Source organism: Anopheles funestus, chromosome 2RL, assembly GCF_943734845.2.
Source record: "Anopheles funestus chromosome 2RL, idAnoFuneDA-416_04, whole genome shotgun sequence".
Classification (NCBI taxonomy): Eukaryota; Metazoa; Arthropoda; class Insecta; order Diptera; family Culicidae; genus Anopheles; species Anopheles funestus.
The window spans coordinates 8556075-8568041 of NC_064598.1; positions in this window are offsets into that span (position 1 = coordinate 8556075).

The following is an 11967-nucleotide window of genomic DNA, read 5'->3' on the forward strand; positions in this document are numbered from 1 at the left end:
AAACAAAAAAAATGAATAAATAAAGTAAATCAGCCTAAGTCTTGTTAGTGTTTGAACTTGTGCAGTAACGCAGTATAGAGAAGCAGACAAACAAAAAAGAAAAACAAAACAAACAAACAAATCGATCGATCGAACGAACAAACAGACAACATGAAATCAAATAAAGCGAAAGCGATATTTATGGCGGTAGTTAGTAGTGAGCGGGATGAGCTAAACGTTTAATATCGCAGGACTATGATAGAGAACGGACACAGTTCAGTGTCAGTTCAGGAGAAAACAGATTTAACTACACACACACACACATACACACGCACATTCACACGTACACACAAAAGCAACGCGTCACATAAAACTGCCCGATTGTTGTAAATGAAAAATAAATAATTATATAATAAAGATTAATAATGCGAATACAACAAAAGCGAGAAGAAGATTATACCGTGGGGGAAGGGTGGTGTGTGTGTTAAGCGGGGATAAAGGGGGGAAAAATGCACCTAGCGTAAAGAAAAGTGAACAGCAAAATAAAACAAAACACAACTACAACCTTTCACTAAACCAAAAAAAATGTGTACTATCCACTCGATCACGGGTGGATGTAGAACGAAAAACACGAGCGATTTAATGGTATGATCAAACAAATAAACAAACAAACGAAAAAAAAATGAACAAACTCGGTACCAAACAAATCCCACGCCCACGATAAATAAAGAAAATAATTAAGTAAATAAATAATAAAGTGAAGAAAAAAAAATTACACACAAACATTCACCTACACGCGTGGAATCGCTCCTGCTTAATCTCTTTAATCAGGTGTCCTTAATCAGGAACCCGGGTGGTAGTTGAGGAAACCGAAGCGGCTATGTCGTAAGCAATTAATTATGTGAAACAAGCAAGAATCCATATGGACGATAATGAAGATAATGAGTCTATTTCGTTTAATGCTGAACTAGCGAAACGCCTCCTTACGCCGACTAGTTTGCAAAACACATTAAATAAAAGCAAGCAAGATACAATTGATGAAAAACGGTACAACCCGGCACAGAGATCCACTACATACACACAGAAGAAGAAGAAACAAACACTAAACTACCTAATGCCCATCACAAAAGTACCAACACTGTGCTCTCTGTCGCGCACCGAGTACGGATAAGGGTTGGTTTATTCGTTCGTAGCACACAGACGTAGGCTTAATAAAAAGGGAGATTTGCTGCCGTCGCCGCCATCGCTGCCACCGCCTCCGCTGCCGTAATCCCTGTTGCTCTCTATCACAGACACATACAAAAACACACACACGCACAAGCGGACGTACAAGAACGCATACAGATTTCAGCATTGCCGAACAGCAAACCAAACAAAACAACATAAAACACAACCATAAGTAAAAGCCAGCAGCAGCAGCAGCAGCAACAAGTAAAAACACTAAAATGTAATAAAAACGAACAAAAGAAGCAAAAAAAAACAAACAAAACATGATAAAAACAAACTATGATTAGCTAAATTTGCAGCAAGCTCTTGTACGAAAGTAAGTAACACAAGTTAAAAAATAAGCTCGTTTAAAAACAAACAAACAAGAAACCACACACGCACACATACAAAAAGAAACAAAAGAGAAAGAGAAACAACAAGGAAACAAAGATAGCAACACAGTATGTGGACGAGGTTGGTGAAGTGTGAAGAAGAGGAGAGCAAAAAGTAAAGGAGAAAATTGCGCAAAAGCACAAGCAAAACTTGAAGAAATAAGACATGCGGAAATGTGAAAAAAAAGTTAGTGGAAAATAGGAAAAGAGGGAGAGAGAGAGAGCACACGAGGAATGAAACTATTTGGAACAATGCAGCCGATCAAGAAGTATGCCGATTAAGTAGAATGCAGAGTTTAAATTACTAACAAGTAAATTGTAAGAAAATTCCAGTTGAACGGTAAAGCCGCAGCCGCTGAATGGATGGAAAAGGAAAGGAGATGGGCAAGGATCGAACGAAGTGTGAAGCAGAGGATGGAACGTTTGGAAGACTTCCGGCCTCGAATAGCCGCTTCGAATGCCGCACCGATACGATCATGAAGGTGTGTGAGTGGATGTGTGTGTGCGTGTATGTGCCGTGTAGGTGCGTATGTGTACACACTGCTCGAAAGTTTTCTCCCAGGAGGAAACGATCCAGTCGTTTGTGGTTGGCCTGGAGTTCAACCCAGGATCAGCAGACCAAACAGACCGCATCAGCAGACTCCAGCGCAATTCGTGTCGGTGAGCGTGATAGAGTGAACGAATGGGTGGGTGCAGATTATGCAGAAGTGAGAAGAAGGATGGAAGTGTGTGCAGCCAGTAGTTATGAGCCCGGTACCAACTGCGACAAAGAACCATCATATACCGAATGGACTATAGTTTCTGAATGAATAAACGAAAATTAAGAACCTGAAAGATTTGTCAAATAAAACAGAGAAATAGTATTGAAAAAAAAATACAAAACTAATCGGGCCATCGTGTGTGTGTGTTAAGTGATAAAAACAAAAACCAATGCGAAAACAGACATGAAGGAAAGAAATCACACTACAAAAATGCAACAGAAAAGTTCGCCGAAATTAAAGTAATTGGTGGGGATTCTATTTGTAGGGCATGTACATGTTGTTGGTAAGTATAGCTGAGTGGGACTTTTAGTCGTCCCAAACGTCCCCAGAGCAAGTTGCCTTTATATGGCAGTCCAGCATTCAGCATATTAGTATTTCATACATTTGTTGATAATATCACATTAACATTAAACAAAGTGATCGTTAATGTAAAGGCACATGGCGGATGGAAAGCTTCAACGTGGATTTTCTCTGTTTTTATCGAAACCCATTAAACTGACCATTTCTGTAAAACGTTGTTTCTAACGATGGCGACTTGAATGATGGAAAAGAGACGAAGGCTGATTTCTAGTTCATCCGACATATTCTCCCTTACATTTTTGTGTTTCAAAGAATTGTAATCTTTCTAGCTTTTATTGCAAATTAAATAACAGTCACAGTGAAGATCAAAACTGTGAGTAAATAAAATCCGAATTTCTTTCCTTTCGTACATGTAGCTACGACTGTACAAAAAGGTACTTGCTCACGAAGCGTATGTAACGCTTCCGCGTAACGCCTTGTATGCATGCACGAACAAAAATTGCATACCAGCAGGCGCAAAGCAATGGAAACAAGTGACTATAACGCAAACGCGATATAGAAAAACTTTTGCGAAACTCCATATAAAAAAATTGCAAAAAGCCGCTATACGTGTATTTTTAGCGAAAAATCGCTATTCGAAGCGCTTTTTACTCAAATAATTTAAATAGAAGAAAGCATAAAAAATAAGAAAAAAAAAATCTTTAAACTCGAAAATTTTCTAAGGATATAGCCTTGGTTTTTTTTTTGGGAAATTTAGCAAAATTTTAAAAATTGATTTAATTTGATGCGAATTGGTTGGAATAAGTTTCTTTTCACTCAAATAATGCTTTAAATTAAAAGGAATGAAAAATAATAAAAAAAATAAAAAAATTCTAAAAATTTGAAACTTTCCTAATGCTCATTCTTGCACAAAGTTTTGCCTATAACTCGATCTATATCTAACGGATCGCCAATCTTTAACCTGTGGTCGATAGATGGCACTAATGGCTACATTTTCTTCTTGGACGGCCATGCCCTCAGATGTCTGTGCCAGAAGTTATTCGAGGAACCAAGTTCCTTACCCTTTTTGGGAAAATGTAAGATTTTCCTCATTTTTGAGCAATGTAGCAAAATTTTTAAATGTGATATATTTTAATGGGAATTTGTTGCAAAAAGTTTCTTTTCACTCAAATAATGCTTTAAACTATAAAAAGAATAAAAAATCAGAAAAAAATTTTAAAAAAATTTTCAACTCGAAAATTTCATAAGGCTTACCCCTTACGATTTTTTTGGGAAATTTTGCAAAAAAAAATTAAATTGTTTTATTTTAATGCCAATTGGTTGCAATGAGTTTCTTTTCACTCAAGTAATGTTTTAAATAAAAAAAAGAGTGAAAAATAATGAAAAAATCAAAAAATTCTAAAAATATGAAAATTTACTAAGGCTCATTTTTGCACCAACTTTTACCTATAACTCGGTCTATATCTAACGGAACGCCAATCTTTAACTTGTGCTCGATAGATGGCATCAATGACTACATTTTCTTCTTGGACGGCCATGCCGTCAGATGTCTGTGCCAGAAGATATTCGAGGAACCAAGTTCCATACCCTGTTTGAGAAAATGTAAAATTTTCTTCATTTTTGTGCCAACTTTTGCCTATAACTCGGTCGGTATCCAACGGATCGCCAATCTTTAACTTGTGGTCGATAGATGGCATCAATGGCTACATTTTCTTCTTGGACGGCCATGCCCTCAGATGTCTGTGCCAGAAGATATTCGAGGAACCAAGTTCCATACCCTGTTTGAGAAAATGTAAAATTTTCTTCATTTTTAAGCCAACTTTTGCCTTTAACTCGGTCGGTATCCAACGAATCGCCAATCTTTAACTTGTGGTCGATAGATGGCATCAATGGCTTCATTTTCTTCTTGGACGGCCATGCCCTCAGATCTCTGTGCCAGAAGTTATTCGAGGAACCAAGTTCCATACCCTGTTTGAGAAAATGTAAAATCTTCCTCATTTTTGAGCAATGTAGCAAATTTTTTAAATGTGATATATTTTAATGGGAATTTGTTGCAATAAGTTTCTTTTCACTCAAATAATGCTTCAAAATAAAAAAAGAACAAAAAAATCAGGAAAAAATTTTTAACTCGAAAATTTCATAAGGCTTACCCCTTACGATTTTTTTGGGAAATTTTGCAAAAAAAATTAAATAGTTTTATTTTAATGCCAATTGGTTGCAATGAGTTTCTTTTCACTCAAGTAATGTTTTAAATAAAAAAAAGAGTGAAAAATAATGAAAAAATCAAAAAATTCTAAAATATGAAAATTTACTAAGGCTCATTTTTGCACCAACTTTTGCCTATAACTCGGTCTATATCTAACGGAACTCCAATCTTTAACTTGTGCTCGATAGATGGCATCAATGGCTACATTTTCTTCTTGGACGGCCATGCCGTCAGATGTCTGTGCCAGAAGATATTCGAGGAACCAAGTTCCATACCCTGTTTGAGAAAATGTAAAATTTTCCTCATTTTTCCGCCAACTTTCGCCTATAACTCGGTCGGTATCCAACGAATCGTCAATCTTTAACCTGTGGTCGATAGATGGCATCAATGGCTACATTTTCTTCTTGGACGGCCATGCCCTCAGATCTCTGTGCCAGAAGTTATTCCAGGAACCAAGTTCCTTACCCTGTTTGAGAAAATGTGAAATTTTCCTCATTTTTGAGCAATGTAGCAAAATTTTTAAATGTGATATATTTTCAAGGGAATTTGTTGCAATAAGTTTCTTTTCACTTTAATAGTGCTTTAAACTAAAAAAAGAATAAAAAATCAGAAAAAAATTTTAAAAAAATTTTCAACTCGAAAATTTCATAAGGCTTACCCCTTACGATTTTTTTGGGAAATTTTGCAAAAAAAAAATTAAATTGTTTTATTTTAATGCCAATTGGTTGCAATGAGTTTCTTTTCACTCAAGTAATGTTTTAAATAAAAAAAAGAGTGAAAAATAATGAAAAAATCAAAAAATTCTAAAGTATGAAAATTTACTAAGGCTCATTTTTGCACCAACTTTTGCCTATAACTCGGTCTATATCTAACGGAACGCCAATCTTTAACTTGTGCTCGATAGATGGCATCAATGGCTACATTTTCTTCTTGGACGGCCATGCCGTCAGATGTCTGTGCCAGAAGATATTCGAGGAACCAAGTTCCATACCCTGTTTGAGAAAATGTAAAATTTTCCTCATTTTTGCGCCAACTTTTGCCTATAACTCGGTCGGTATCCAACGAATCGCCAATCTTTAACTTGTGGTCGATAGATGGCATCAATGGCTACATTTTCTTCTTGGACGGCCATGCCCTCAGATGTCTGTGCCAGAAGATATTCGAGGAACCAAGTTCCATACCATGTTTGAGAAAATGTGAAATCTTCCTCATTTTTGAGCAATGTAGCAAAATTTTTAAATGTGATATATTTTCATGGGAATTTGTTGCAATAAGTTTATTTTCACTTAAATAGTGCTTTAAACTAAAAAAAGAATAAAAAATCAGAAAAAAAATTTAAAAAAATTTTCAACTCGAAAATTTCATAAGGCTTACCCCTTACGATTTTTTTGGGAAATTTTGCAAAAAAAATTAAATTGTTTTATTTTAATGCCAATTGGTTGCAATGAGTTTCTTTTCACTCAAGTAATGTTTTAAATAAAAAAAAGAGTGAAAAATAATGAAAAAATCAAAAAATTCTAAAAATATGAAAATTTACTAAGGCTCATTTTTGCACCAACTTTTGCCTATAACTCGGTCTATATCTAACGGAACGCCAATCTTTAACTTGTGCTCGATAGATGGCATCAATGGCTACATTTTCTTCTTGGACGGCCATGCCGTCAGATGTCTGTGCCAGAAGATATTCGAGGAACCAAGTTCCATACCCTGTTTGAGAAAATGTAAAATTTTCCTCATTTTTGAGCAATGTAGCAAAATTTTTAAATGTGATATATTTTCATGGGAATTTGTTGCAATAAGTTTCTTTTCACTCAAATAATGCCTTAAAATAAAAAAAGAATAAAAAATCAGAAAAAATTTTAAAAAATTTTTCAACTCGAAAATTTCATAAGGCTTACCCCTTACGATTTTTTTGGGAAATTTTGCAAAAAAAATTAAATTGTTTTTTTTTTAATGCCAATTGGTTGCAATGAGTTTCTTTTCACTCAAGTAATGTTTTAAATAAAAAAAAGAGTGAAAAATAATGAAAAAATCAAAAAATTCTAAAGTATGAAAGTTTACTAAGGCTCATTTTTGCACCAACTTTTGCCTATAACTCGGTCTATATCCAACGGAACTCCAATCTTTAACTTGTGCTCGATAGATGGCATCAATGACTACATTTTCTTCTTGGACGGCCATGCCGTCAGATGTCTGTGCCAGAAAATATTCGAGGAACCAAGTTCCTTACCCTGTTTGAGAAAATGTAAAATTTTCCTCATTTTTGCGCCAACTTTTGCCTATAACTCGGTCGGTATCCAACGAATCGTCAATCTTTAACTTGTGGTCGATAGATGGCATCAATGGCTACATTTTCTTCTTGGACGGCCATGCCCTCAGTTCTCTGTGCCAGAAGTTATTCCAGGAACCAAGTTCCTTACCCTGTTTGAGAAAATGTGAAATTTTCCTCATTTTTGAGCAATGTAGCAAAATTTTTAAATGTGATATATTTTCATGGGAATTTGTTGCAATAAGTTAATTTTCACTTTAATAGTGCTTTAAACTAAAAAAAGAATAAAAAATCAGAAAAAAATTTTAAAAAAATTTTCAACTCGAAAATTTCATAAGGCTTACCCCTTACGATTTTTTTGGGAAATTTTGCAAAAAAAAAATTAAATTGATTTATTTTAATGCCAATTGGTTACAATGAGTTTCTTTTCACTCAAGTAATGTTTTAAATAAAAAAAAGAGTGAAAAATAATGAAAAAATCAAAAAATTCTAAAAATATGAAAATTTACTAAGGCTCATTTTTACACCAACTTTTGCCTATAACTCGGTCTATATCTAACGGAACGCCAATCTTTAACTTGTGCTCGATAGATGGCATCAATGACTACATTTTCTTCTTGGACGGCCATGCCCTCAGATCTCTGTGCCAGAAGTTATTCGAGGAACCAAGTTCCTTACCCTGTTTGAGAAAATGTAAAATTTTCCTCATTTTTGAGCAATGTAGCAAAAATTTTAAATGTGATATATTTTAATGGGAATTTGTTGCAATAAGTTTCTTTTCACTCAAATAATGCTTTAAAATAAAAAAAGAATAAAAAATCAGAAAAAAATTTTAAAAAATTTTTCAACTCGAAAATTTCATAAGGCTTACCCCTTACGATTTTTTTGGGAAATTTTGCAAAAAAAATTAAATTGTTTTATTTTAATGCCAATTGGTTGCAATGAGTTTCTTTTCACTCAAGTAATGTTTTAAATAAAAAAAAGAGTGAAAAATAATGAAAAAATCAAAAAATTCTAAAGTATGAAAATTTACTAAGGCTCATTTTTGCACCAACTTTTGCCTATAACTCGGTCTATATCCAACGGAACTCCAATCTTTAACTTGTGCTCGATAGATGGCATCAATGACTACATTTTCTTCTTGGACGGCCATGCCGTCAGATGTCTGTGCCAGAAGATATTCGAGGAACCAAGTTCCATACCCTGTTTGAGAAAATGTAAAATTTTCTTCATTTTTGCGCCAACTTTTGCCTATAACTCGGTCGGTATCCAACGGATCGCCAATCTTTAACCTGTGGTCGATAGATGGCATCAATGGCTACATTTTCTTCTTGGACGGCCATGCCCTCAGATCTCTGTGCCAGAAGTTATTCGAGGAACCAAGTTCCTTACCCTGTTTGAGAAAATGTAAAATTTTCCTCATTTTTGAGCAATGTAGCAAAAATTTTAAATGTGATATATTTTAATGGGAATTTGTTGCAATAAGTTTCTTTTCACTCAAATAATGCTTTAAAATAAAAAAAGAATAAAAAATCAGAAAAAAATTTTAAAAAATTTTTCAACTCGAAAATTTCATAAGGCTTACCCCTTACGATTTTTTTGGGAAATTTTGCAAAAAAAATTAAATTGTTTTATTTTAATGCCAATTGGTTGCAATGAGTTTCTTTTCACTCAAGTAATGTTTTAAATAAAAAAAAGAGTGAAAAATAATGAAAAAATCAAAAAATTCTAAAGTATGAAAATTTACTAAGGCTCATTTTTGCACCAACTTTTACCTATAACTCGGTCTATATCCAACGGAACTCCAATCTTTAACTTGTGCTCGATAGATGGCATCAATGACTACATTTTCTTCTTGGACGGCCATGCCGTCAGATGTCTGTGCCAGAAGATATTCGAGGAACCAAGTTCCATACCCTGTTTGAGAAAATGTAAAATTTTCTTCATTTTTGCGCCAACTTTTGCCTATAACTCGGTCGGTATCCAACGGATCGCCAATCTTTAACCTGTGGTCGATAGATGGCATCAATGGCTACATTTTCTTCTTGGACGGCCATGCCCTCAGATCTCTGTGCCAGAAGTTATTCGAGGAACCAAGTTCCTTACCCTGTTTGAGAAAATGTAAAATTTTCCTCATTTTTGAGCAATGTAGCAAAAATTTTAAATGTGATATATTTTAATGGGAATTTGTTGCAATAAGTTTCTTTTCACTCAAATAATGCTTTAAAATAAAAAAAGAATAAAAAATCAGAAAAAAATTTTAAAAAATTTTTCAACTCGAAAATTTCATAAGGCTTACCCCTTACGATTTTTTTGGGAAATTTTGCAAAAAAAATTAAATTGTTTTATTTTAATGCCAATTGGTTGCAATGAGTTTCTTTTCACTCAAGTAATGTTTTAAATAAAAAAAAGAGTGAAAAATAATGAAAAAATCAAAAACTTCTAAAGTATGAAAATTTACTAAGGCTCATTTTTGCACCAACTTTTGCCTATAACTCGGTCTATATCCAACGGAACTCCAATCTTTAACTTGTGCTCGATAGATGGCATCAATGACTACATTTTCTTCTTGGACGGCCATGCCGTCAGATGTCTGTGCCAGAAGATATTCGAGGAACCAAGTTCCATACCCTGTTTGAGAAAATGTAAAATTTTCTTCATTTTTGCGCCAACTTTTGCCTATAACTCGGTCTATATCCAACGGAACTCCAATCTTTAACTTGTGCTCGATAGATGGCATCAATGGCTACATTTTCTTCTTGGACGGCCATGCCGTCAGATGTCTGTGCCAGAAGATATTCGAGGAACCAAGTTCCATACCCTGTTTGAGAAAATGTAAAATTTTCCTCATTTTTGCGCCAACTTTTGCCTATAACTCGGTCGGTATCCAACGAATCGTCAATCTTTAACCTGTGGTCGATAGATGGCATCAATGGCTACATTTTCTTCTTGGACGGCCATGCCCTCAGATCTCTGTGCCAGAAGTTATTCCAGGAACCAAGTTCCTTACCCTGTTTGAGAAAATGTGAAATTTTCCTCATTTTTGCGCCAACTTTTGCCTATAACTCGGTCGGTATCCAACGAATCGTCAATCTTTAACCTGTGGTCGATAGATGGCATCAATGGCTACATTTTCTTCTTGGACGGCCATGCCCTCAGATCTCTGTGCCAGAAGTTATTCCAGGAACCAAGTTCCTTACCCTGTTTGAGAAAATGTGAAATTTTCCTCATTTTTGAGCAATGTAGCAAAATTTTTAAATGTGATATATTTTCATGGGAATTTGTTGCAATAAGTTTATTTTCATTCAAATAATGCTTTAAAATAAAAAAAGAATAAAAAATCAGAAAAAAATTTTAAAAAATTTTTCAACTCGAAAATTTCATAAGGCTTACCCCTTACGATTTTTTTGGGAAATTTTGCAAAAAAAATTAAATTGTTTTTTTTTAATGCCAATTGGTTGCAATGAGTTTCTTTTCACTCAAGTAATGTTTTAAATAAAAAAAAGAGTGAAAAATAATGAAAAAATCAAAAAATTCTAAAGTATGAAAATTTACTAAGGCTCATTTTTGCACCAACTTTTGCCTATAACTCGGTCTATATCCAACGGAACGCCAATCTTTAACTTGTGCTCGATAGATGGCATCAATGGCTACATTTTCTTCTTGGACGGCCATGCCCTAAGATGTCTGTGCCAGAAGATATTCGAGGAACCAAGTTCCTTACCCTGTTTGAGAAAATGTAAAATGTTCCTCATTTTTGAGCACTGTAGCAAAATTTTTAAATGTGATATATTTTCATGGGAATTTGTTGCAATAAGTTTATTTTCACTTAAATAGTGCTTTAAACTAAAAAAAGAATAAAAAATCAGAAAAAAATTTTAAAAAAATTTTCAACTCGAAAATTTCATAAGGCTTACCCCTTACGATTTTTTTGGGAAATTTTGCAAACAAAAATTAAATTGTTTTATTTTAATGCCAATTGGTTGCAATGAGTTTCTTTTCACTCAAGTAATGTTTTAAATAAAAAAAAGAGTGAAAAATAATGAAAAAATCAAAAAATTCTAAAGTATGAAAATTTACTAAGGCTCATTTTTGCACCAACTTTTGCCTATAACTCGGTCGGTATCCAACGAATCGCCAATCTTTAACTTGTGGTCGATAGATGGCATCAATGGCTACATTTTCTTCTTGGACGGCCATGCCCTCAGATCTCTGTGCCAGAAGTTATTCGAGGAACCAAGTTCCATACCCTGTTTGAGAAAATGTAAAATCTTCCTCATTTTTGAGCAATGTAGCAAATTTTTTAAATGTGATATATTTTAATGGGAATTTGTTGCAATAAGTTTCTTTTCACTCAAATAATGCTTTAAAATAAAAAAAGAATAAAAAATCAGGAAAAAATTTTTAACTCGAAAATTTCATAAGGCTTACCCCTTACGATTTTTTTGGGAAATTTTGCAAAAAAAATTAAATTGTTTTATTTTAATGCCAATTGGTTGCAATGAGTTTCTTTTCACTCAAGTAATGTTTTAAATAAAAAAAAGAGTGAAAAATAATGAAAAAATCAAAAAATTCTAAAAATATGAAAATTTACTAAGGCTCATTTTTGCACCAACTTTTGCCTATAACTCGGTCTATATCTAACGGAACTCCAATCTTTAACTTGTGCTCGATAGATGGCATCAATGGCTACATTTTCTTCTTGGACGGCCATGCCGTCAGATGTCTGTGCCAGAAGATATTCGAGGAACCAAGTTCCATACCCTGTTTGAGAAAATGTAAAATTTTCCTCATTTTTGCGCCAACTTTTGCCTATAACTCGGTCGGTATCCAACGAATCGTCAATCTTTAACC